Genomic DNA, 27,881 nt, shown 5'->3' on the forward strand with positions numbered 1-27,881 from the left:
GTGCTGCTGCCAGCATGGCAAGGTCTTCTTCAGGACAGAAGCAAGACATCAGGTCACAATGCGAATGAGGAGCCAGGAGGTTGGGGAGCTTGGGGAGCAGCAGCAAACCTGGGGTCCTGCAAAGGGCCCCAGCATCTCGCACCCACTGCCTGCCTTGCCCTAGGGGTGACTCTGACCCCTGACAGCCACCAGGACATCCTCAGGCAGTAAATCCAACCGTGGCCACCCCACCAGGCTCCCCGGGCACGTTAGGGCACAGGGTAATCTGGAAGGTGGCTTCAAGTTTTCCTGTTCTGTGACTTGGCTCTCAAGTGGTTCCCAGTGCTCAGCCTGTGCCCAGTGCTCCAGAGGCTTCCCTGCCCCAGAGGAGACTTTGCCACCATCCTTGCTAGGATTTTAGAAGGAAGCTTGGATTTTTTATTTTTATTTTCCCTTGGGGCTCCCCTTCCCTCTTTATGCCTCTGTTCTGCTTCTTTTTCCCCGCAGAGCCATCTGCCCTCCAAGCTCACCCAGGTCTCGCTGCACGACCCAAAGCTCGCCAGCTCAACGGGGCAGCTGAGTCACGGGAGTGCAAGAGGGAAGGAAAATACCCATGAAGTCATCTGGCTCATCCCTGGCTGCCAGTTCTGCATGGGCTCCCCACCAGATCCTTGGCACTCGCTCCCCAGATGGGAGTAACTCCGGCAAGGCAGCGAGAGGTGGGGACCTCGGTGAGAAGCCTCCAGCTGCGTTTCCTCCCGGCGGATCACCTCCGAGACGAGCCATTCACATTTCCTTTCCTCAGTTTCCTTAATTAGAAGTGGGCCTGGCATTTATCTGCCCTCCGGATACGGTCTGAAATAACAGACAAGACCCAGGAGCGCTGCCTGCCCACGGGTGGTTGGTTATTCCACCATCTCAGGGACCACACCGTGCAAGTTCCACCAGCCGCCACCGCCTTCGTTTCCAGTTACTCTTTTTTTGCCGTCACGGGGACTTCCAGGGTGTTCCCTCCCTCCCAGTGATCACACATGGGCTCAGAGCCAGCTTCGTGCTTCTTTTCCAGCAGGCAGCCAGAGTCACCCTGGGGACAGCTCTGAAATTCAGGACCGTGGTGTTATGTTGTATTGAGTTGTGTTGTGTTGAGTTGTGTTGTGTTGGACCTGCTGGTGCCCAGCCCTCCAGGACCAACATTTCTGGGGGCAAAGATGTGCCCAAAATATGTCCATTGCTTCCAGCTGGGCTGCTGGAAACCAGCCTGAGAGCATTCCCCTTTTCCCAGGGCTCTGGGGAGGGCAAATCACTGCAAGCGAGGAGCATCCTGGCCCTGATTGCCCCCATCCCGTGTGTTCCCACCTCTCCAAATGAAGAAGAGGCCCCAAAACCTTCACCAGTCTGTTATTTGGGGCTATTCAAGGCAAAAAGGAGAGCCTGTCATGTCACGATGGTCTGTGTGTAGATATCCACCACATTTCCCCTTCCATCAAGGACAGAGATGCAAGGACATGGGCGTGTTGGGTGTCCACCCCAATTACAGAAGATAGAGGATTACCAGACTGAGCCATAGCCCATAGGGCTATGCCTACTAAGTTTTTGTTTGTTCCTCTGTGATTCTACCCCAGAATGAGTTGATCTGATGAAAACAATCAGAACCAGGCCAGGGCACAGGGCTGCCTTGGGCCAGACCCCTGGCAGGGCCCCTCGCACCAAATCCCTACAAGCAGTGGGTTTCTCTAACCCTCCCTGACATCAGAAGTCCCCTCTCTTAACTAATTACAGGACCCATATTAAAATACTTTGAAAGAGACTTACCCAACAGGTCCCAATAGGCATCTGTTACACAGCAGCAGCTAAATCTTATTAAGCTTTAGCAAGCACCTTACTCCTGGCCTGCGGTAACAGGCTCATGCAGATCCTTTCTCAGCATTGCCAGCTCTTGGTATAATCAGGCAATCTCATAAAATATGTTTACAAGGGGCCTCAGGAGGTCATCTGGTCCAGGCCCTGCTCCCCAGCAGGAGCAGCTCCTTTATTTATTTTCTTTAAAAAAAAAAAGTATCAGCTAGGCTTCAAGGTCCCCATAGGGGTGAAGAATGATGCTTTGGCAGGACTCTTTATCCATTGATGAGATTTATTCATGTGGGCAACAGGGACTTTCAGTGATATGGAGAAAATAGGATGACTTGGTGGGTATTCCCCAAATAGCTTTGATGGACCTGAGCCACAGAAAAGCACCCCCACAGGGGTGCCCCAAGTCTCAGGGCTTGCTAATATTATATGTATGTGTGTTAACCAAGCTGTTTTCAATTGTTTTACTTTTAATTTTTTCTTCATCATTTAAAAAAAAAAAAAAAAAAAAAAAAAAAAAAAAAAAAAGAACCATAAATTATCTCATCTTCTTGGAAAGCCCAGCAAATGTTTTTGATGTTTTTATGTTTTTCTGAAGGCCCAGGCATTCCTCTCTGGCAACAAAGAGCATCTCTGTTTGCTGATCTTCCTAAGAGCTGGCAAAATGACTTTAAAACAACCTAAAAATGGGATTTTTTTTTCTTCCTGCTTCCACGTGTATCATTCCTGAGTTGTGCTCCGCACTTTCAAAGGTTTTTCTGCTTAAGTACCATCAAAATAGCCCCTTCTAGTAAACCTAGACAGGTTGTCCTTAGCATGGACACCTCTCATGATTTCATGGAGAATCAGGGACTTCATAGCATGGACCAAAGTGACTTTTTTAATGTAACTAGTCCCAGTACAAAATAAGGTCCTTATTGTCTTTATGACAATCAGGCATGTTAGGAATGAATATGTTTTTGTTAGACAGAGCTGCAGGAGGTGTTTTTTAGGTCTGAAGGAAGAGTGCCAAGCAAGCTTGGACTCTTTTCACAATCTGCCTGAGCCTGTGCTGTAAAATGCAGTGATTGACCAGCCAGTATTTGAGGGTGTTTACTGATAGTTTGCTTCCTTGGGAAAATCAGCAGCCAGATAGAAGAGAGAGACCTGGATCTGTGCACTGTGAGGCCCTGGGTGAGCTCAGAAGCTCTTTTTAGCTTGCTGATAATGCCACGAGTGTGGTGCCAGCCCCTGGCTGTGCTGCTGGGGGATGCTGCAGGTGGTAGGGAAACAAGCAGAGATGGGGAAATCGGGAAACTGAAGTAGTACATGTGTGTGGGAGGCTTTAGGGGAGCTGAAAGTCAGGGTTACTGCACGGACAGATATCAGGACACTGCCTGCAGATCCATAGGAGACCTCATTAGCTCTGTTCTCATAAAACCTCTTGTTTACCTCATCCTTAGGGTGACAGGTGCCCTGGGGTAACCTATTCCTCTATCTTTAAGGTCACACACCTTGCCTCTGTATCTTAGGGATGGATGGCAATGACCAGGGATATGCCCAAGTCAAGGGTCTTTGACCTTGAACATATATTAACCGTGCAAGGGCCCAGGGAGGGAAAAGGGGAGATACGATAATGTGGGAAAAAGGGGAAAGGAGCAGACAGAGAGAAAGAGAGATAGAGAGCAGGTAGAAGAGGCTGATTTCTGCAGCCCAGCAGGACTCTGTTTGTGTGCCCTGGCTGTGATCGCTGCTGTCCCCTCAGAGGGAAGTGCACAGAAATGTGCAAGCCCTCCCAAGAAGAAATCCCATCAAATTCATGGAAATAAATCTTAAGTTGATTGTGATTTTCTAGCCATCCCTGTCTCCAGATGTGGCCATGCACAAGATTTTTTAAGTTCCTCTGAAGAACTGCTGCTCTCATTTAAAAATAAAAACCATCACCATCCTTTTACTGACTCCTAGTTTCTTGCCACTATCAATTTCAGGTTTCTCCTTGCTGGTAATGGACAAGTCATGGCATCAGCTTTTCCCAAAGTGTCTTTGTGCACGTGGTTTGCAGCATGAGGCCAGATGAGGCTGAGATGGGCTGGTGTGTGTTGAATGTCAGTGAGTGGTCAGGGGAAGGAAGGAAGGAAAAAGTGTGGGTGCATGGGGCTGGAGAAGCTCATCTTGGATCCAGTTCCTTCCACTGGTTTCACTGTAAAAGGATATGGGATGTTTGGTCAACTCTGAACATGGCAAAGAACAAGACATAATAACAGGGGATGAGGAGCAGATTTGGATAGTGTATTCTATTTGGATAGTGAGTTTTCTGGAAATGGACATTTGGAAGTGACAGAAGATACAAATTCCTGTTGAAATGGTTTGGGCTGGAGAAAAGGTGGAAGAAATTTTCTGGGGAAAAAAAAAATTCCTTGCCATGGTCTCAAGGCAGGTCCAAAATGCCAACAGATTTCCTGGGATATTTCCAAATGTGACCTTTTTTTTTTTAAATGATACACTGTCTTAAAAAATAATAATAAAATAAAATAAAATATAAAATAAAAAAATCCCTATATGCAAACCAAAGGCAGCAAAGGAAGGAGCAAAATGCCCTCAGAAAGAAACAAAATCAGTAACTGAGCTCAAAAGCACAGTTACGAACTGAGCCAAAAGGACTTTTGTTGTTCTCCAATTTCACTTTTCTTTCTGAAAAACCTGGGGAGAAAAAATAAAATAAAAAACACCTCTGGTCTTTCCAATCTAGCTGTGTTTGTTTCTGTCCCCACTTTCCAGCCCCATTTGGGGCTCAGCCTCCCTTTGGCTCTCACTCAGAACCAGCTCTCTTCACCTATGCTGGGGCTGCTAGAGTTTTGCAGAGATGAGGCAAAAACAGGATCCAAACCTTTTCACTGCCGGTGCATGGATGGCAGGCGTGTTCCCAGAGACTTCTCCTGCCTTGCTCCATCCTGCAAGCAGGCACACTTAAACCAAGGGAAAAACCTGTTGCTCCTTAGTCCTGCTATGCCCCGTTTGCAATATTGAAGCAGGACCAAGAAGCCATGGGTTGTCTTTCAAGCAGCTCTGGGCAGTTTCTCTCAAACTGTTGGCAGTTGTGGGGGCTCAGAACGGGGCAATATTTCTAGGATATATACCAGGGAGTCATTTCCCAAGTCCTGCCACGCCACTGTCTGTTCACGCCAGGCAGGTTAGCTAGCAAACCCATCTTATTGAATGCTGAAGCAGACTGGATCCAGCCAAGAGATCTGGCAAACCATCAGCTGCAAAACAGCCAGAAACAAGCTGAGGGAAAATATTTTTGTAGTCACAATATCAAGCCCACCCATTGACCGTGCATCAGGTATTTTCCAGCACCACTGAAACTCTCTCTCTTAGCTTTTATTTTTAGACTAAGGGTGCTTTTGGTCATGTTATTTCTTTTTTTTTTTTTTTTTTTTTTTTTTTTGGGGGGGGGGGGGGAAATTTCTTGCAAATAAAAGGGTTTTATTTCATGGTGTTTAGTTTTCTTTTAAAGCCTAGTAAAGCAGGTTTAGGATTTATGGCTGCAACTTCAATGTCATTGTCTTAAAGGTTGCCCTCTCTCTGGTCTTTGGCCAGAGAGTCTAGGAGTTGGGTGTTTTTACCTGTGTTAAGGTGTGAGTAGGCTGACAGATCTTGGCTCATGAGCTCCCAGAGGGCAGAAGTTTCCCATGAGAGAGTCTCAACTCCCATGAGCAAAGTGAGCTTTTTGAAAATAAAATAAAATAAAATAAAATAAAATAAAATAAAATAAAATAAAATAAAATGAAATGAAATGAAATGAAATGAAATGAAATGAAATGAAATGAAATGAAATGAAATGAAATGAAATGAAATGAAATAAAATAAAATAAAATAAAATAAAATAAAATAAAATAAAATAAAATAAAATAAAGCCCTCAAGCTCAGAAGTCAGCATCACAGTCATTGGGTTGGTCAGCAGTGATACTCCTGGATGGATATTGGGCAAAACACAGAACCATCAGTGGGACCCAGATCCATCTGTCTCCTGCAGCAGCAGCTGAAGGACACCAAGACACTCTGGGGCATCTCAAACAATACCAGATGACCATGTCTGGACCCTTGAATCCCACCTCATTGGCTACACTTAGTGTCTCCATTGGCTGTAAATGGAGCTTGGACACCCAGGTTGCTTGTAAAGACTTAAATGTTTTTAGGGTTATGACTGCCTGAGCAGAGAGTACAGGATCATGTGTGCTATGCTACCTGTCAGCTGCTAGTCCTGTTCTCTGCCTGCTTGTTCAGTGTTTAATTCCTCCCTGCACAGCCAGGGTGATGAAATAATCATTTTGCAATGTGCCAGCTGCTGCTCAGGCTCTTGCAAACCTTATCCCAGCCCACCACTGAAAACCTTTACCACTTCTTTCCACCTAAGAGGCAGAATAAAAATGCAGATCTCAATAGGGAACTCATTTCTGGGGAAAATCTGAATATCACTGCTGAGCTAGCTGGTGCAGCTGGGGTGGTCTCCAAATACAGCCATTGCAATGACTCAGGGCTGAATTGAGAGTGATGCCTTCATATTTAGGCACTCGGATATCACTGATGGTGGGAGACCATCGCAATGAACAAGGATGATAATAGCACATACTGCTTGATCCAGTGCTTGCTGAGCAATCTCATCTCACTGTTTCCTTATGTTGTCTTCCCTCTCCACAGCTCATTGCCATCTGAGTGCAGTCTATAGGGTAGAATCCTCATCCTGGAGGTACCAGCTGGGTCTCTCCAGATCTATCCCAAAATCCAGCAGTCGGTATATGTCTGGGTAATCCAACTTCCACCCAATCCTTACATGAGGTTCACTGAGTTGCATGTAGATGACTCCATCTGAGTTAGACACCCACGGCAGGCTTCCACTATAGCTATTGGAGATCTACATAATATGTGTCATGGGACCTAGATGGTAATTCTTCTCCCTTTAAGCACCTAAGGCCTCATTCTAGTCAGTACAATCCATTCGTGGCAATCAGTTGTCTTAATACAAGCATCTTAGGCCATGTGAGAGAACCTAGGATATCCAAGACACCAGCATGTAGCTGGCAGATATGACTCAGGCCCTCCTGGATCAGCAGTTGTAGTCCACGCAAGACTGACTGAGACAACATCTCCAGAGCCATAGCCCTGAAGACTAGGGCTTGAGAGCCAAAATACACTGAGTCTCTTACTGAGCAACCCAGGCAGAGTATTGGCAAGTAGACCCAGGAGCACATGAGAAAGCAAAATAACCCACACCCTGCCTGACACTGGCATATTGAGCACACTGGGGATTTAAAATATCTTGCAAAATGTTCCTTTAGCATCCAAAGATGTAATATTGTGTGCATGCAGAGCATCTGCTGCCTGAGCTGAGCTGAAGATGTGCTTAACTCTAACTGTCCATGCCTTTGAAAAGTATATGTGCATCAGTTTGAAACAGCTGGGCAAGGTTTCTAAGGGTTTCTGGAAACGAAGGTTTTGTTTTATTTATAAAGCCATTTTGGGGAAAAAGGAAGTAGAATTTAAGCTCAATAGGTTGAAGTGTTTCCCCTTATTTGTTTCAAATATCTGTTTTATTTTGAAATTTCTGTTCAAATGTTGGACTTCCATGTTTTTTCTCTTTCTTCCTTGTCTTAAAACAGATCTTTTGTCTTCTGTCTTTTGTTTTCTCCTTTATTATACTAAACAACCTTAGCAATCCAGCTCTCAGACACTTTTGATGATCCCAGACTTAGTTCTGTATTTGGGGAACTTCCTCTTTCACTATTCCCAGGAACCCAGTATCCCATATAACAGACTTACAGTTTGCAGAACACCCAGTCTACATTCATGTACAAGCCTGAAGAGAAAAAGGTATCTTTCTGTGACAGTATCAGGTGTTTTGTCTCATCATGACTTTGATAACATCCTGATCAAACAGATTCTCCCATCATATTATTACATCACAAATTTTCCTTCTCATTAGAAATTAGAGAGGTGGAAAATTCAATTCCCTGAATTTCCAGCAGCACACACCACGAAGAATGACAGGTAATTAGTACTGGATAACTGAGCATTCATAGAGCAAAAATACAGATGGGACAGTTGGACTGGAGATGCATCTAAAAATATGGCAATGATGGCACACAATGCGGGGATTAATTATTAATGATAAGTTAGAAAGGAGTGATTAATTCTGCCCCATGCAAGAACTGATTGTGTTTCACCTGTGATGAACCTGATGAGTAAACCTTGTGCTACAATGCTGCTGACCTCAGCCACAGCATTTCTGCATCCCCAGCAAAGCAACAGAAGTGAAGGTGCAAAACAAACGGCAGCTACTAAGCCTCCTGGGGCTTACATACAGAGCATGGATTCTGGCAGGATTAATTTCCAAGGTCAACATAGTGCCCATGAAAACGTGGGGAGCACCGGCCTGTGGCACATGATTTGTTGCGTGGGAGCCCAAAACGAGCCATTACATGGCAATATCCTCATGGCTCTGTCAGCAGTGGTGCTGGCAAGATGGGCAAGTCGGGGTGCTTTCTGTATGGGACCCATTGTTTGGCAAATCAGAGGGCCTTCCTATGTGGTTAATGGGTCAGCAAACTCTGTTGCTTTAATGGTTAATCATCTACTCACATTGTTCAACGAGTAAACCCGCGCAGATAGTGCTCCTTGCCTCCAGCGCATGCGACAGGCCAACTTCCCAGCTGTGAGCAGGGAAAGTATTCAACACTGGGAGAATGGGAGAGAGGAGAAATGTGGGGCTGTGGGGCTCTGATTCCAGCTTAGTGGAAACATCTGGAGCAATAGCACATGAATACATAGGTGTGTCCATACAAAAACATGTTTTTGCACATGCAGCAATGTGTGTATGAACAGACACTGATTCACATGAAATGAATGTGTCAGCCCCACAGCACTTTATGACTATCAGACACAATGTAAATGGCTGCAAGCTGACATGCAGAATTCACTCTCACCTTTCTTAAACACCAGCTCAGTTTGAGAGCCATCACCACTTAGGACTTCAAAGTCTCAGTAATACCTCTCCTCCTGGTTGTTTAAAAATCATACAACTCCTGGATCCCAAATTCACAAATCCTACCCCTAGGTCCTGCGTTGTCTGCATAGACCCAGCAAAGATGTTTTGGACCTCAGTTTCAGGTGATCTAGTTGTCCCTGATTTCCTGGTGTCATTTTGGAAGCTTCTTTTGTTTGGACATCTCTAAAACAGTAACTACACAGCTGCTTCAAGTCCTGGGAGCACCTGGAGTCATCCAGATGAGAATTTAGAGGTTACCAAAGTCAAGGCGGGAGTCACTGGGTTCAATATTCTGATCTACTGTATTCAGGCAATTAAAGTGTATAATTATGTCTTGACCTACAAGTCTCTGTCTTTATCTGGCTGAAGGCAATGGAGATTTCACTCCAAGCTCCCCTAATTTGACAGCAGCCTAAGCTGAGCATCTTAGCCCCACTTTCTCCAGATGGTCACTTCCAGAGCACGACATGTGTCTGCCCAGGGTGTCTCTAGGAGGCGATGGAAGGAATCATCAATGACCAGCATGCCAGGGAGACATCCTTTACAACTGCCAACAACACGTTCCCGTCTCTGTCAATAGGATGTGGTGACTTCCCTGTCTGGTAAATCACACAGCCTGGCAACCTGAGGCTGGGGGAAATGGCACTTAACCTAGATGAAAAAGACACCTCTCAGACAATAACACCTTACAGGCCAGACAAAGGGCTCCCCACAGCAGTCTCGAAATGCTCGTGACCCAATACAGTCAACACACTTCAAGCCCACTTAGGAACAACAGCCTTGACTTCATGTCATCATCCAGGGTGGTAAGAGGCAATAGGAGAGCGGTCTACAAACACTTGCAGTGTTTGTTCCTTCCCAGGGGACACTTTTCACTTGGGAAGTACTTCAAGCCTTCCAGGTCACAGATGGGTAACCTTTGAAGTAAAGGTCCCCTTCCTATCCTGAGAGGCACACCGACACCTCAGCCTCACCAACTTTTTTTGTCGCCAAGCAGTGAACATTTTGATGGATGATGGGGAGAGGTCATGGCCATGAGGATAAAGAGGAGGATCAGCAGTAACAGTTCCTGTCTCCAGAGACAAGATGTGCTTAACTCACATCCTAAAAATGGGGGGAATGAGGCAGGCTATAGTTGCTCCGCAAGGAAGCAGGTTGAGATAACACTTACGGCCTGAGCTGGCATGGATCTTTATGCCCTGGTTTGAGACATGAGTTCCTCCCCTTGTCCTTGTGCCAGAGGTTTCAGCACTTACAGAGGAGCCTGTGGGATGGAGCCTTGCTTCTCTCAGGTGAGCCCACTGCCTTGGCCAAAATAACTAACCGCACTGTGGATCAAACACTACAAGGACATTAACTTCCCTCTTGCATGAAGCAGAGCCCTCTCACCTTGTAGTCCCAGATTTGGCCTATTAGCACATACAAAAACTCAGGACCCTTTACTCATCCCAAGGCAGGAATCCTCATGTGCTTCCTGGCAAAAATAAGCCTTGACCTGCCTCAGGCTTTCCATTGTCTCATGTGGATCCTCTAGAGAGGAGAAAGCAACCAAGAGGAAAAAAGAGCTCAAAAAAAAAGGACCAGTGAAGGGCAATAGACTTGTTGGGTACAGGGGAGACCGAGGGGAGATGGGGTCAGTGTGTCCACGTGCACTGCTGGGAAAGTGAGGGAATAAACTGCTTGCTCATCTGGAGGGGAGAAAACTCTGAATGCAGTGACACAGGTTGGAGTTAAACATTAGTGTGACCCGTCTGCAGGCTGACCAGCACAGACCGGGCTCAAGTGTGAAGGGGTCACTCATAAAACAGCAGATTGGGCCTCCCGCCCTAGGGACCTGAGGACATTCAGCAAAATGTTCAGCAAAATGTTTAGCCCAGGGAGCTAAAACTCCCCCTTTAACCAAAGTGAATAAATCTGTTCAACAAACAATATTTTACCCAAGGGAGAAAAGGCAGAAGTAGCAATTCTTAAAATCCAACACAAATTCAAATTCCACCTCATTTTCTGTCAAAGAAGTCTGCAGTGTATAGAAAAAATATTAAATGGAGCCAGCCTTGGTCATTTATAACACCATACCTGCCTTCAGATTTCACTGCTGCTTCTTGCAGCCAGTCAGCAGCTCCCCTGTCTCATTCTTTCAAAGCTTGTTCTCTTCTTCACATTGTTAGAAAAGGGCAGGAACTGAAATTCTTGGATAGGCCAGGGATGATAGAGGCTGGTATTCCTCCCAAAAGTACCCATCACAAAGCATTGCAATTCAATGCAAATAACCAGGTCTCTTCTCACCCACACTCCTCTTTCCTACAGATGTAATGTGTTTGTCACAGTAATTGTTTGTTAAAATAAATAAATAAATAAATAAATACTGTTCAAACTTCCATTTCTTCACAGGGTGATTTCTCTTTACAATGTCATTGCTGTAAAAAAAGCTTGTGGGTAAAACTACCTGGATGCTGGTTTTCGGTGATTCCCCTTCTGAATATCAGCCACTTACTTTCCCATAGCAAACAATTTTATATTATACTTTCTCCCTAAGTGCTCCGTGTGAGCTCTGGAGCTGTATGGCCAGAGGCAAGGCTGGCTACAGCCCAGTGCAGCTCATTCATAGCAGACTGCTGGTCACAGAGCTCGTAGCCAACAAAATGATGCCAACAGTGGAGACCTGCCTCCAGCCCCCAGTTACCAGATATTCACCAGCTTGGTTGGTTTCTGACAATTGCCACTCCCAGCTAAGGTTCTGCTGACAATAGGATGCTTTTGGATTAACCTCTACCTTGCAGGAGCAGTAGAGGCTGGATTTGGTTATGCACAAAGGAGCCTGAATTTTGCTATGTGCATCTGGAGGCACAGTTCAGTTGTTTAATCACAAGTATGTGCTACCACCTAAAATGCTCTCCAGCACATCCCAACAGCCTCTAGCTGCCACTCCATCTGAACGCAGGTATCTGAAAATCCCTGTGTACTGCAGGCCAGGCTCAAGGTGTCCTGAATGCTCCAGAGTGCCTCAAATAGCACTAGATTGCTTCATCAAGGCAACTGAATCAAGCTTTGGGGTCTCCGTCTGAGTGAACATCTTAGCTCCCATTATAACCAGTGGAGACCTGGACACTGGGGACTGCGGAGTGCCTTAGCCATCCACGTGCTGGTGTCTCTGGGTCTCTTGCTCCTGCCAGGGATTGATGTCAGCACAGGGACTCAGCTACCATGGCATTTGCCACCGTCATGAAGGACATGGGCAATCAGCCAGCTGATCTGGGCAAACACGCAGCAACTGCTTATCTTCTATTCACGTGCCGGACCCGATGGAGCCGAGTGGAATTGCCTGAATGCATGGAAACACCACTTAAATTCATTGGATTCATCACTGCCTTTTTTGGGGATGCTTTTTTCCACAAGTGGCAGGTAACTTGCACATCACTGTCTAATATCCTCATCTTTGACCTGGTGTGAGAAGCAAATTTTGACCTTGGAAGAAGCCACAAAACAGCCTCCCTGTGGTTCTAGATTTGCATCCTTCCTGCCAGGGAGGTTATGGGAGCCCTGATCACTAATTTCCAGTTTATCTCCAGTTTACTTTTCCTGTCCATCTTTTGTGGACCAGTGCCGGATTTCCAAGGATGAGCTATTAGGAAAATGTTCAGTGGTGTGCTCTGAACATTCAGTCCTGTTTCTGTGTGTTGCTCAGAAATAGTCACACCACAACACGGGACCCTGTGTACGAGTCACAGGTCAGGTGCTTTGCCCAGAAACATTTGCCCAAGATTTTCATTTTTGCAAGAAAGCAGTGCAAGTGTATGAAAAAGGATCATAGAATACATGTGTATGTATACCAGTATGCAATTGCTTGGGATTTTTAACTTCCAGCCCATTTGGGGGGGAAATGCAGTTTCCCTGGGAGCCACCTTTAGGTCTGATCAGCTTGGGGCAGCCACCCTGTTTGGAAGGGATGCCACACAGGTATCAGGCTGTGCTTTGTGCCACTCTGCTTGCCTTCAGATGAAGACAACCTGATCCAGCTCGTAATACTTAGTGGCAGGAATTTTGCCACAGGGCTCTGGAGCTGGCCTCAGGTTTGGGAGCAAAAAACAGCACACCCAGCCATCCTGCCCAATGAATTCAGAATGGGACATGGCATTTCTGACTATGGGAGTTCATATGTGATGTGGTGGCCTCTCTCAGGGGTGCAGGGCTCACCCCATGTCCATTCTGCAGCCTGCTCCCCAATACCTGCCTGCTATCCTCATCCCTACCCTGCTGACAAACCTCAAAGCAGAGCAAGAGGGAAGCAATCTGCTCATCCCCCTTGCCCTGCACAGCTGGTGGCACTGAAGAGGCAAAGCCTGCGTGTCCCATGCCAGGACAGAGAGCTGTCAACACACACGGGGCATTTCAGCACCTGTGAGTGTGTGTGTGAGCATGCAAAGCGCTCCTGGCCTGTAAATCATTGTCAGCATTCACACATATTAGGCCATAGTTCAGGGACTAACCAATGAAGCATCCACTCCCAAACATGCCATTGCACCCCTGATTTACCAGCAGCCCCAGCACAGCACTCCTGGGGCGGTTCCTCATGCTCAGAGGGGTGTCAGGCTGTGAGGAATTAAACCTTTGCGTTGAAATGTAGCCTTGTCACGTTGGGGTGCCTTGCACGTGGACGATGCTGATTTCACCGGTGACCAAAGTGACAGAGCACACCTATAACATCAACAAAGGGTGAGGCCAAATTGGTTGTCAGCACCCACTCGAGCATTTGGCCACTCCGTGACCATACTTTCACGCTTGTGATTAGTGTGGGTGAGCCGTGGCAAGGCTCAGAACACCGCAGTCCATCGGCCGTGTGCCAAGAGTCTCCTCCGGGTTATCTGCTGAGAGATTTTGTGGTTCCTAAGCACAATGTTGATGGTTAATGTCAGCTGGAGCCAGGCAAACAGCAATGTGGATGGAAAACACAAAAATCACCGTGATCAGCTTGCATAAGCTTCTCTTAATCCCCTTCTTAACCTTTTTATCAGCCCAGGTATTCTTTTCTCCAGCCCTACATTCTTTCTGCATCCCACCTTCATGACAAACAAGTGCCTCCCAGCCATCTCCCCACATCTGTCCTCACCCCTCACTCGACCAGAAACCTCCTGAGATCCTTCCCAATCCAAATTATTCTGTCATCCTACAATTAATACAGAGCTTGGCCCCATTTGAACAGGGCTGTGATAGGGTTTCCACCACAATGGTGGCAGAAAAGGGCTGTAATGGGTGGCCTGCTAGGTCTTTGCTACCCCATGTTCAGGAGAGGGTGCAGCAGTCAGGCTTCCTGCCAAAAAAATAAAAAATAAAAAAAAATGTCTGCCTTTAGTTCCCTTCACCATGGCATTTTAAAAAGCCAAAGGCATGTGCAGCCTCCAAAAGCATGTTTCTGCCGGCCTTTGCTGCTGGGCAGATAAAAGCAATTCTCTTCTGTTTTACCCACCTGCCTCAAATCCTCAGAAGTATGCACGAGTTGGCCAAGGTTTGCTGGCACTTTTCGCACAGGCTGGACCTAGTCCATCCTTCTTTCAGGTCCTGTCTTGAAGCAAAGCCATCCTGAAATGTGTAAGGGCTCATGCAATTGCAAGTTACAGCAAATCTGGGACTGGCAGGCCCAGCTGTTACAAGGAATGAAGATTTAGCTGCTGAGGGCAGCCTTCGTGCTGAAAGTATCTGGTCTTGTAGTCTTGGACAACAGGAGTCTAAAGCCTGGGAAGAGGCTTCAGGATGAACTAACTGGCCCTGAGAGAGGATGCAGGACATGGAAGAGAAGAACTAGGATAGAATAGAATTCATTGCAGTGAAAAATTTGGGTATTTTTACCCTGAGAAACCCAAGACTTTCAACCTCGCTTGAGGAGAGGTTTCTTCTTATTTTTTTGGCAGCCAGGAAGACTTTTATCTCCAGATGGTGGAAAGGGCTTATTGAAACTTCACCTTTCCCTGTTCTGGAGAAACGAATGCAGTGCAATCCTCTAGGAAGGGAGGATCTCTCAGCTGAGCATTTAACTAAATCTGCAGTGTGCATAAGTTCACAGAGACATAGGGCACTGATGGGATGCCTGGTCTAATAGGTGCATATGGCATGGATATGAATGATGTATTCCTAAATGGTGTAAATCTTTTCTCCTCTTGGTTGTATGTGTCTGGATGCTTTGGGGCAGGATTGGTATCTGTTCAGGTCGGAGCAATATCATGTCGAAAATGTTATTAGTGAGAGTTAAACTGCAAGTATTGAGTGATTCAAAATCATTTTAGAGTCCTGCACTTGATGAATGGAAGCCTCGTGTTAGCTCTCAGGCAACACCACCCCATCACTCTGTAGCCAATGGAGATGTCCTGGGCCATCTTGTCCTGCTGAACTTTCCTTTCTGATGGACACCAAGGCCATTTGTCCCTGTCTTGTGATGATTTCTGACCAAGAGTGATGCTGTTAGTGGACACAGGGCTGGAAACAGAAGCACTTCCACAAATGCGACTGGCTGTAGCCTTGTAAAATTATAGGGCAAGTGGTCACCTGTGCTGAATTATGGTTGGTGGCTCAGACATGCCCTGGATTAAAAGTGAGGCTGACAAGGCTATTCTTTGATGTCTTTTTTTCATAGGACATAGGCAATAATTCAAAAGTTCAGACAATTAAATCCACTCACCAAATGCTAGCTAGCAGGCCGAAGCAAGTCAGAGCACCACTCTTTTTAACTTGGCCACTTCATCATGTCTAAGGGCAGTTAATCAGCAGGAAAAATCTGCTGTGGGTGTCTTTATTTCAGTTTTCTATGTGTTGAGGTTTTAGTGTCCGTGGGAGTGAAAACAACTACTGAAACTGGAAGAAAAGAGGAGTTCTTGTCTTCCTCTCCAACGAGTGTTTCTCTGTTTCCCCCAGAAGTGGGAGAACTGGAATTTTACACCATTCTAGCGGATCCACTGCTGCTCCCAGATGCTGCTCTGGGAGTCCTGTGATTCACCAGTACAGAGAGGAAGAGCAGCTGATGACCTCTTCCAAGTGCCCTGAGTCACCAAATTATTAATAGCTCAATTTTCTCGGGGCACAGACCAGACCTGTAGTATCTCTGAAGGAGAAGAGTTCAGGGAAATGGATGGGTCACCCATGGCACTGGTGGGTGTGGAAAGCGCTGGGGAAAGCTCAGTGCTGTTCATTCCTGGGGACATAGGACAGCCTAATTTCTCCCCTGAGCAACCAGTGCTGCCCTCAGGTAGCTCCAGGCTATACTGGGAGGAGATCTGATAGGCTTTTACAATGGAAAAGAAGTGGAGTAACAGGAGACTTGCTCCTGTCTGTCTTCTGGCCTTTTGCAAAGGGATGAAGGTCTCCTTCATCCCTTCCTTCCTTCCATCCTATCCTTCACCCAGGCACAGACCTTCCCCCATGACAGCACTTCACAACCTTATACATGGGAAGCCTTCTTGCCAGGCACCAAGGAACCACATCTGTGAGAACTGGGAGAACCTTCTCTGGTGGACCTGAAGGTGGTAGGTTTGGAAATGGCCCCATCTATTGGCCACAGAACAGATCCCAAGCACACAGACCATCGAAACCAAACTGAAATGCTCAACTATCACTGGATAACAGTCCTTAGTCTCCTGCTTTTCTCATGCTCACCCCAGCATAATTGTCCTTTAATCTGTCTAGATTTGGGACTGTGTCTGCAAAGAGGGAATCTGGGGTGCAAGGCAATTCTCATGTTGCAGATGTGGATCTCCAAAACCTGGGCTCCAGTCAGGTGGAGACAAAGCTACACTTACGTTTCTAACAAGCAGCAACCCACAAGGTCCCCGGGAACACCTTGAAGAGGGGCTTTACCCCCAGCTGAGGAGCACAAGCTGCTGGGACGGAGATGATGCACCTGTTCCCACTCCGTGCTCCATGGAGAACCAGTGCCATCTTCTGGCAGAAGGGACCTTTCCCAGCCCAGTTCCAGCAGGCAGGCAGCACTCTGCCTGGACATTGCCTGATGGTCAATGCAGGACGCCAGTTTTTAAAGCTAATTTGCATAGAACAAAAGCTCTTCCCTGCCCAGAAAAGCTGGAAATCCACCCCTTTTCCTCATCTGTGCAGTATCATATGATTATACCATGAGATACTAGCTCAGTTTGGGGCTTCTCAAAGACAATGCAATGGAGACAGATTAACATAGACTTACTTCAGCTTTCACCGTGAATGAGCCAGGATGCGGTAGCAATTTTGGTCCCATTTTGCTAATCCAGTGTCCCACAGGGTTTTGAGAATGAGTCAGAAATTTGGTTCTGGGAAGAGGCTTGGGACCATCCTAAAGGAACTCATCTCACGGGATGCTGAGAATGAACAACTGGGAAACAGCCCCTTCAAATCACATTCCTTCCTAGCAGTGGGTCCAGCTTATGTTGCAGAAGTCAGAGCTATTAATTAATTTAATGACTTTAACAGTCTACTAATTGAAACCATTGGATGCAACCTATGTGACTCACCCATAGCTCAAGGACAACTGTAGGAGCTGAACAGGCAATAGGTGCCCACATCTACTAAAACACCCTCTCTATGGATAAGACACCTCCAGCCGGGTGTAGATATCAACTGTGTAAGCATCCAGACTTATTTCTGAGCATTGGTAGAAAGCGAGTCCGTGCTGCTGCTGAAGTCAGGGCACGATTCAGTCACCCAGAGGCAGACAACTACAAGCAGTGAGACAAATGTCAGCTCAAAAATGCACATTGCTTCCTACAAAGGGTCTTGCAGGGGCTATTCGGATGTGCTCACATATTCTGTCACATCTGAATCTGAAAAGCTGAATCTCAGCCCAGCTTTTCCTAAGTATCTGGGCTACTAGTGCAAACCCTGATAGACTGGACCCATTAAGGATGCTTCAGTGAAGTTCCTGTTCCCTTCCTACCTGCCAAAAAAAAAAAAAAAAAAAGGCAAACCAATAGACAGCGAAGCACTTGCTCCAGATGCAACCCTAAAGTATTTAGGATTAGGGTCTTTGAGGCTGAATGGTCTCCTCCCTTCCCATGTCTCTTGCAATTGACCCTAAAGCGAGATTTCCAGAGGCTGTGAGCTCCCTGGCGGTCACTAGATGGCAGTGACTGTTCACATTTGGCAAAACTTGAGCTCTGAGGGGCATCTGAGAGTGAGAAGAAATAACAGTTTGGAGAAACCCTTCTCAGCGAAGACATTTCGGTGGGCTGCGGGGACGGACGATGACTGGCAACGCACCGTGAAAACCTAATCAAACCTACTCAGCGAGGCAGCAAAGCTCCTTCAGAGGCTAAGAGCAAATTTGGGTCAGCGTCCCAACTGCTGGTACTGCCCAAAAACCATGTTGGGAATCCCTTGGTCCTTGTTTTACCAGGATTGAGCAGAGTATTTTGCTGGTGACCCTTCTTTCCCTCCATAAATCCCACATTATAGGCACATTCTGGCCATGGTTATAGCTAACAGTTTGGGAATCATTGGCTAAAAGCCTGCAATGCTGATCCAGGCACTCTGTAAAATACACCTACATTTCTGAAGACTATAAGTGATTTTTTTCACCAGTGGAAGTCAGCACTGCAAGATACTGAGGCAAGACGACAGCCAATAATTTATTCCAATACCAAAATGGATTACAGATTTCTGCATATTATAAAAGTATAGGGGTATGTAACAGCAAATGCAAATGCATTGCAAAGCAATTCAATTTAAAATAAAATAAAATAAAATAAAATAAAATAAAATAAAATAAAATAAAATAAAATAAAATAAAATAAAATAAAATAAAATAAAATAAAATAAAATAAAATAAAATAAAATAAAATAAATAATAAATAAAAACCAGCATTATGACAAGGAGAAAAGCATTCTCGTTCCAGGGCAGAAAGCAACCCGTTACTTCTGTGTCTGAGTGATCTCCCACAAGATCATTCCCAAGGAGAGCACTTAATTGGGCACAGTTTGTAGTTAGCTATTAAATGAAGTAGGCAACTAATCTGATCAATTATGGTTGGCCCAATGCTTGCATTCTCACCACTTATATTTATCTCCTGAGGTAGAAAAGCCTTGGATGATAGAAGGAAACCTTTGAGAATCTGGGCCTCAGGACACAGAGGAACCTATCTCGCCTTGGTTAACCACCACTCTGACATCTCTGAAGAGCTGGCTCTGAGATGTTGAAGCCACATCTGAACACGATGTTTTGCCTTTCTGTTTGAAAGAGCATGGGTGGAGATGCATGTCCCTACCCAGCTAAGTCCTCAGCCTGGTAGTCATCACAGGTTTTTCCTTCTCTACAAGGGGTGGCTTTCTTTAGTGACCTCATGTGGACGTAACCATGCCCGTGATGGAGCAAGGGGCCAGGAGGACAGAAAATGTTGTCCATAGTGTTGTCTAAAGGGCACTGACAGATGAAGAGGAGTTGGGGAAGAAGGAGTCTGCTCCCCATTTGAGGGCACTGCCCTCTACTCTTCCAGGGGACCACATGAGCACCATGAGCCCACGGAGGGGGTCAGTGCCATACAGACAACACTGGGGAATGAAAAGTACATCTTCAGAGTAGGCTTTTTGGATGGTTGAGGAAAATATATTTCATTCTCCATTTGTTCTTGAGAAACATGAAACAATCCAAGTTTTACAAAGTCATCAGAATACAAATAATTATTACAAAAACACGTTAGGTGTCCCACAGAGTAAGGCTGTCATTGTGGCTGTAACTTTAGGGGCCTACTCTAATAATAAGAAAAATTGCTTCACAAGATGTGTCTCACTGTGGTTCTCAAGACAGTGGCACATTTTCTTCTCCAAATTTGACCAAGGAATAAAATTCTTAAAAACAAACACAAATGGGATCGATTGATTTGGCTTTAATTTTTTAGCTGATTAAAACTTTGACATTCCAGATGGACATAGGACAATGGGAGCTCATCTACAATGGGAATTTTTAATTTTGGACATAACATCCATTAATATTCTACAATTATCCCATGTATTCAGTGAATGTCCATGTTCTGGTGAGTGTAGGAGGAAGAAAGAGAAATTTATTTGCAAACTCATCTCCATTTAGTCTGTGTCTGTGCCATCACTTTGGGAACTACAAATAAACCTCACAGTTGCAAGAAACTGCATCCAATGCAAGCCACAACTAAAAATCCTTGTGAAGGCTCTAGCAAGGCCCAAAACAGAGACTCTGAGCCATGCTAAGAATGATAATATATTTCTCCAAAAATTAATCTAGAATTATTTGATTTATCAGAGTATAAAGCAGCTTTTTCATTTCTGCTGGTAAATGATTTTTTTTTTTAAATTTTATTTTAATCCTGTTAAATACCTGTGCTGTCTTGTGGCAGTGAGTTCCTTAGTTTAGTCATTAGCTATGTATATAAATGCGTCTGCATTTACTGGTTTTAATTTTGTTGCTTTTAATTCCATTGGGTTGGTATCATGAGTCAGAACAAATTATAGCTTCTTGACTGATTCCTATCCTGTTCATTATGTTGTACATCTCTTACTCACAACCTCTTGGCAATGAAACCCTGATATTTTTAATCTGAACCTCTTTTTCTCTCTTTCACTCTTTTTTTAAATTTTGACAGAGGGTGACTAGAACATGAGTACTCCAAACATCATTTTTGCTTTCTTCCTAGATATATTCCTATTCCCTTTCTCTGTTTTTCTATTGTTTCTTTATTTTTTCTTTATTTTTTTGTATTTTTTAAATCTTTCCTGCATCTAACCATATAGGACAACAGCTTTTTTCAGAGCGGTGATAGTCCATGGCAACAACCTTTGTGGTGGCCACGAGTCTAGGTTCCTAAAAGGCAGCATCACCTGCTTCTTGCTTTGGATGCTATTCACCAGCCTGCAAGCTAATTGCCTCTCTTTCTCAATGTCCATCTAACCCCATTTAGACTAAACCATCAGTAGATTTTTAATACTTTCTTGCCACATCCATAACCTATATTTTAATAAAAATGTTTGACTTGGATAGTTCCTCCTCCTTCTTCTCCTTTAACAGCAAATAGTGTTTTCTCCCCTGCCCAGATGTTTTTCTCTTTCCTCTTTCTTGTTCTTCCTGTCTTCATTTTCCATCTCCCTCAGCATTTTCAGCATTTTCTTTCTGATTTTACTAGATTTTTCTTCCAGGCTGGGCTGCTACATAGTTTCTCCATGAGCAATGCTCCTCCTGGATTCTGAGAAATCTATTCCACATTTCATGGTCCATGATGTTGTAGTAACCCCCAGTCTAAAGGAGGTGACAGGCCACTACTTTACATCCAGGATGATGCAGAAAGCCTGAAAATGATTTTTTTTTTTCTTTTATCCCATGTTGGCTGATGTGGTGTTGCATCTGTTCAAGGACGCCACCACTGAATAACTGCAGGAATTGAGCAATGTTGGTCCCCTCCATCATGCTGTCCATGATGGACAGCAGCATTAAGGTTATCAATCAAACTCTAAAAGCAGGAATTTAAAGTAGGTTCATTTGAGTAGGTTCAAATGAAGAGCTGTGGTGTCTGATGGTGCAAAGCTCATGAGAGCATATTTCATCCAACCATCCAAAGCAATGACACATTTCCAAGCCCACACAAATCCAAGAGACCTCTCCTTTCCTGCAACCTCTATACTGGTAAAGGAGGAAGGTGTTAAACTTTTGCCACCTAACTCTCACTTAAGAAGCTACCTGTGCCCATTCTTCAGCTGTAACCTTATACTGGGAAATGCCCTCAGTAGCTTTAAACAAGGTCAGTGGGTCCTTTGCTTCAGGCCATTTTCCAGCTGCTTAGCTGAGATGAGAACATCGTTGTGTCAACCATCCTAAAACTCACTGTCCCTTGTATCCGAGGGAGCTCCAGAGTTTGTCATGTTTCAAGACAGTGCATAAAGTGCCAGCTTTTTGGACCAGTGGTATGGCTGAAAGCCAGTTTGGACGCTGCTTGTCCTCTCCCACCAGCAGCTCCCTCCCCACCTTTCCTTAACTGGCTACACTGAGCTAGCCAGTGGGGGCTTATTCTAGTTTCCTCCCTCCCCCAGATCTGCACAAAAACATCACTTAAAATTGCAAAGAAATGATAGGAGCTGTAGGCAGATAGAATTTTCTTCAAAAATGAAAATACTTCCAAAATTTTATTTTCTTTATGACCAGTCCTGCCTACCTCTTCCAAATATAGTTGTGACTTTCTCCATCTCTTGCACTACTTCTCCAAATATCTACATCTCTAAATTAAGTTAGCAAATATCTCAACCCTTAGTGGGGATTTTTTTATTTATTAATTTTCTTCTCAATCGACTGGCTTCTGGAGCCATGTCATTTTGTGCAAACATGCACTAAGTTTCATGATGTGCAAAATATTTCACAAACCATCTTTCCCACCTTTTTTGAAAGTTCAGAAACTAGAAAAATAAATAAATAAATCATGACTCCAAATGCCTTTGATTCCTTTAAACCTTATGGGGTTTGGGAGGAGGAAACAGAGGCAGAAAGAGCTGACTCCTGATGTCTGAAGTGCCAATGGTTTATTGCTCGATGTCTTCTGAATTTGCAGGCTCAGACTTGTGTGGCTTTAGCTCTGAGGAGTCCACTAAGGGAAGGTGAGGAGAGGATGAGAAAGTACCTCAGGAGAGGACTTGGCAGCCATGAACCATCTGCAGGACTTTCGTAAGTGGTAGCTGAAGATCTCAGACCTCTCCAGTGCTTTTCCAGGAAGATTCTGACGAAGGCAGTATTGCCTCCATGTCTCGGGGCTGGGAGCAGAACATTCTCTTTTCTGGGAACTGTAGGGTTGGGAAATTATAGGCCAAATGCTTCCAGGAAAATGGGACTTCTAAACTGACCCAAATCTCACCAAAAAAGTACAGGCCTCACTTACCACGGGAACACAAACAAAAAGTACCTCTCCCTTCTGTCCACTGGTCCCTGTGAAGTCCCACCTGAAGCCAATAAGTCGGGGCCATGAGGAACCAGTGGGAGCTCTACAGCTCCCTAAAAAGAGAAATGATGTATAGTGGAACCAGAGTAGGTCCCAGATTTTAGTACATGTTTATAAGTAAGGGCATTTTTCCTGATGCATTACCAGCTCGTTCCTACTGTGACTCCAGCAGGACAATGGCACTTGGGTGACCCAGCACCCTGTGGAGACCTAGCCACTTTTTCTACCTGATGTGGCTGCAGAGAAGGAATATAAACCCTTTTTCTTGGAGGGAAAATAAAAATAATAATAAAAAAAAAAAATTGCACAGCTGCCAATAGGGCCAAGCCCTGCAGTTTTTACACCATTCTTACTCCATAGAGCCAATGGTATTTCTGGGTAGGGATTGAAGCCAAGGAGGGCTGTTAGGAGGCAAAGTTCTTCAAGCCCTGTGATTTCCTTGCCATTCCCATGAAAAAACCAACTCCAGCAGGGCCCGTCTCTGCTCTTGCTGAATCCAGCCAAATACAACCCACATTAAGGGAGTTGCTCTACATTCATATTGAAAAGCTGTTGCTTGCCAACCTTACGTGCCTTCAACTCCTTGTTTTAAACTCCTGAGCACTGGCCTGGGGAAAGGATTGTGTTGAGGAATATGTTCATACAGTGCCTGGCACTGGGGGGTTCTGGCTCATGACTGGGGTTTGTAAGTGCTCCTGCAAGACTTGCAAAGGGCTGCAATGCATTTGAAGTCTGGTTTCCTTGGGAAACTTGGTTTAACTGATTATGTTGTATGTCTCTATCCGCTCATTTCCTCCCCTCCAACTTCTGAACCCCTCGGCCAATCCCAGTCAAATTTGGCAGAAAGATAAAAGTTTCAGGGAGATTAAGTTGTATGAAAATAAGTGTACAGGTAGGGAAGAAAGACCTTATTACTGTGTTTCCCCTCCTTTCCCCCTGGGAGAAACGGGCTGCAATGAGAGCTCAACCTTTATTAGCCACCCAAAAGCCCACATAGGAAGTGGGAAGGCTCAGCAAACACCAAGCATCACTAGGACCATTCCCCACTGAAATACTGGTTGCTTCATGTCCAGGGTTTGGAAACAACATTTTAGAGTGGTGTGAAGAATGGGAGGATCCAGGCTTGCTCCTCATCCTGCAAACAAGATGCTGAGAGCAAAACAGAGTGATGCAGTCCCTGCTTTTACTCCTGCACATCGCCCTGCAGAAATTCCCACCTGTTTTGCTCCTGGGGTCCATACAGCTCCCAGCACACCACCACCCCAGCCACGACCACAGCCCTTCCTCACCTAAAGCATCCCATGGGCTTTGCAGAGCTATACACCAATCTCCAGTCTTCACTAATGCTTACGCCAAAACAAAATGAGAGCAAGCATCTCACCACAGCTCCAACTCCTGGCACTTTGCCTTATACTGATAGGTAGCCTTGGACTTTGAGCAAGAAGCCATCTGCAGGTGTCACTCCTGCACATGGAGTAAACGCACCAAGAGACAGTTCAGGACAGGTGGCCACCCAGCAACTACATTAAGACATCATAACTTTGACTAATTTGTAAACAGGCTGAAAGAACATCCACCCTCCCTCGAAGGGGAAGAAGTGTCTCTTTAAACCCTGGGGATATGACCTCTTGTCCTCTCTGTTTATAAGAGAGAGGAAAAAAAGAAAGGAGGGAGAAAGAGAGAGAAAGTCAGACTTGTTGCCGTGTTAAAACCTCCCCCCCACCATCAGCTTTTGTGATGAAAATGGTAGGAGACACTCTCCAGCTCCTGGTTTTCTCTCTTTGTCATTCAGACTTTGCAAGGGAGAGCTCCTTTCTGTTTATTTATCAACTTGGATCCCTTGTCAACACCTCACTTGGCTGAGGTTTTAGCACCTTGGTGGGATTTTAGGGATTTTTGGTGCCTTTTTTTTTTTTTTTTTAAGCTTGCTCAGCCACATCAGCCTGCTGTTTTGTTTTGTTTTGTTTTGTTTTTCCTTTCCTGAGCTCAGGAAGATCTTTTCTTCCTGTCAATTTGCAAGAATGTTTTTTCTCATAGCATCAGCGTCTCTTACTGCAACAGTCCCAGGCAATCTCTCTGTTCATCCCTTGCCAACGAGAGTGATTTTTTGGCATTCCTAAGAGAGATTGTTGATTATTTCATTATTTCCCCCAACCTGGCAAAGCTCTGGCCCCACTCATCAGACCCTCACCCTACCCTCCCACACTCTGTAGAGGTCTGGTAACCAGTGCAATGCAGCTAATCATTTTCATGACAACTTTGCATTAATGATATTTCATATTACGCTGATTTAAAATAAACTCAATTCAAAACAAGCAGATAATCTAACAACCTTGATGTTCTTCACTTATAAAACACATTGAAAAAAGGATTTGGAGAACTCAACAAGGTCTCTATGCAATACTGGGCAGTAAAATGAGTGCCAGTCCAGCAGATGCTCCTACGATTTCACATTGTGTTCTAGGTTCCCAGTTACTGCTTTTAATGTATCTTAATTAGCCTTGCTCTGTGCCTGAAGAGGAGACACTCCAGTTTGGGTAGTTTTTCAGTCCAGTGCTTGTCAGCAGCATAGAGTAATGCCTGCTTACAATGTATATTGATTTGGAAGCAAAAGACTTAATTTGTATGGATGGCATCATTAGGTTTCAAAGAGTGGTGTTAGGAGTGCATTCGCAAAGGGATGAAACTCTGTTTTCAATTTTAGTTTTTCTCTTATTTTCACCTGTGGCAGGTGTGAGGAGTGTGTCTTAGTCCTGTGAAAAGAGGTTGTTTGAATGGTTTGTAGGAGTGCTATTAGGAAATTACAACTTCAATGCCTTGATGCTTTCAGAGCTAACTGTTTCTTTTATTGATCTTCCTGTTTCACAAACACTTAGTTTTCCTTGGTTTTGGAGGGAAACTTCCCCCAAAGCCCCGCTCTGCTCCTATGCCTTTCCTCTGAGAGATGTATTACTGCATTTGTAGTAACGCTTATTGCAGTACTGATTGTTAACTGTGAGAACCACTTTGCTTGATTTTAACTTTCTAAGTTTGGGCACATATCTGAAGGTAGTTGTCTAGGCTGTCTCTGTAGTTAACAAATGGTGGCTGCAGGAAACAAGGTCCCCCAAAGGACATTTGATTGTATCTTTGAAAGACATTTCACTTCCACAGGCATGAGCTCCCTTTGGGTAAGTTCTATTAACAAGTAGTGGTCCTCCTTTTAGATGCTGAGATTTCAGGAGATGGATACCTCCAGAAAGGGATGCAGGGCCTCCCCACCCCACCCACCCCACCCCACCCAAAGACCCTAAAATGTTCTGTCACTTAATTTGGTTAATTACTATTACTCTCTTGGAACAATTTCATTGTGTTCAGTTATTAGCATCTAAGCCTGCATCGCCCTATGAGCGGTTATTTGTACACATAATAGCAGGTTCCGGCCCTCAGAGATTATCAGCTTCCATTGCTGGTTATTAGTCTTTTATCTGAATCTAGCCTAGAGAAATTCCACATAAGTAAACACATGTTACACGCTCAGGGCTCGGGTTATGTATACATTTATTGAATTCAATTCCTTAAGGGCAAATTTTCCCTGACCAGATCCTTCAGTCCCTGTTTGGGATCTTTCCACTATGAATCTGAAGTCTGCAATGTGACAGAAAAGCAGGACTACCCCTTAGGGACTCAGGGAGTCCCTAAGGGGTAGTTCAGCTCAGGTTGCCTTCAAGTGGGCAGCTTGCGTTCAAAACAAATTGGATTTCCCCAAACCACATCCCGTGAGGAAGAGCCCAACTTGTCCTTCACAGCACTGATTTCTCAGAGGACAACCTCCATCAAGAGCTTTTGCTGGTGGAGGCCGTCTGCAGTAGTCTTCCTCTTTGTCATGGATGGACCTGCTGAGCAGAGCTCCAACTGCTCTTGCACTATCCAGAGGGGCTGTGAGAGGCTCTGGAGGAAACAGTTAGAGGTGACAAACTCAGCAGGTTTAGGAGGAAGTGCCGACAAAATAAAATGGTTATCTGAAATGAGACAAGGCACTGATTTCTTGGCTGTTACTGCTGTCCGATAAATAAAATATCAACAGAGACCTGAATACACGGTTTGTTCCCTTCCGTTGCCATCTATCAGGGGAGATCTGGGCACAGCCCTTGCTATTACTAACAGCTACCATCACTCTCACAAGACATTTTCCCTGCTGCTGTACCTACTTTTCAGCAGGGAAGAAGGCCAGGGCCAGGGGTGCTGGCATCCCCACCCAGCTGATGCTACTGAGTTGGAGGTGACAAGAAGTAGCAGCTTGGTGGCACTGTCCTAGAGCCCCAATCCCTCCTGAGAACTGAAGGGAAGAGGCTGGAGAAGAAAAGGCCCCCACAGCTCATCCTCCTGCCTTTCAAGGCAATACCTTCCTGCCTGCTGCCCACCAGACCTATCACAAAGACAGCCCACCAAGGGCATGGGGACAGGTCCCTCTCCATCTTGGGCTCCTCAGGCACTTCTGAGGTGGGAAAGGAGACCCACAGAACCTCGTGCACCAGCGACATCCTTGGGCCCTGTTGTTTTCTCAGCAGGTTTGTTCTCCTGCTGCACCACTAGGTGGGCCAAAGCCACGCTGGTGAGAGGCCTACCTCTCCTGCAGGGAGGCACTGCAGGTGGCTGCCTGATCCCAGCCAGCCAGGGGACAGCCATCTGAGGGACAGGAGATGCAGGAAGGGAGCAGGGAAAGGTGGCAGGGAGCTTCTAGTTCCACCCTGAGCCTCCCTGTCACTCAGTCCTAACAGGAGAGCTCTCCTGACCTAAAGTGACCACCTCAGGGACACAAACCCCCTTGGGACGTGACACGTGCCAGTGGAATTGTTTGAACAAAATGACCTCACAGACTGGTGGCAAAGGCAAGAACAGAACCCCCATCATCAGCCCAAGGCCTGGCCTTGCCACCTACTGCCTTTCTGAAGGAGCTCCTTGATGCTCTTCAGCGCCTGGCACAGAAGAAACAGAGTCAGCACAAGTGCCAGCAGGTACACCTGGAGGCACGCAGGACATGAGAGAGGAAACCTCCTCCAAATAACATTTTTCTTCACCCAAGGTAAGGTGACAGAAGCTCCTGTATATAAAAGTCCAAAGGGAAGGGGCAT

This window comes from Aythya fuligula, chromosome 2, assembly GCF_009819795.1.
Source record: "Aythya fuligula isolate bAytFul2 chromosome 2, bAytFul2.pri, whole genome shotgun sequence".
Classification (NCBI taxonomy): domain Eukaryota; kingdom Metazoa; phylum Chordata; class Aves; order Anseriformes; family Anatidae; genus Aythya; species Aythya fuligula.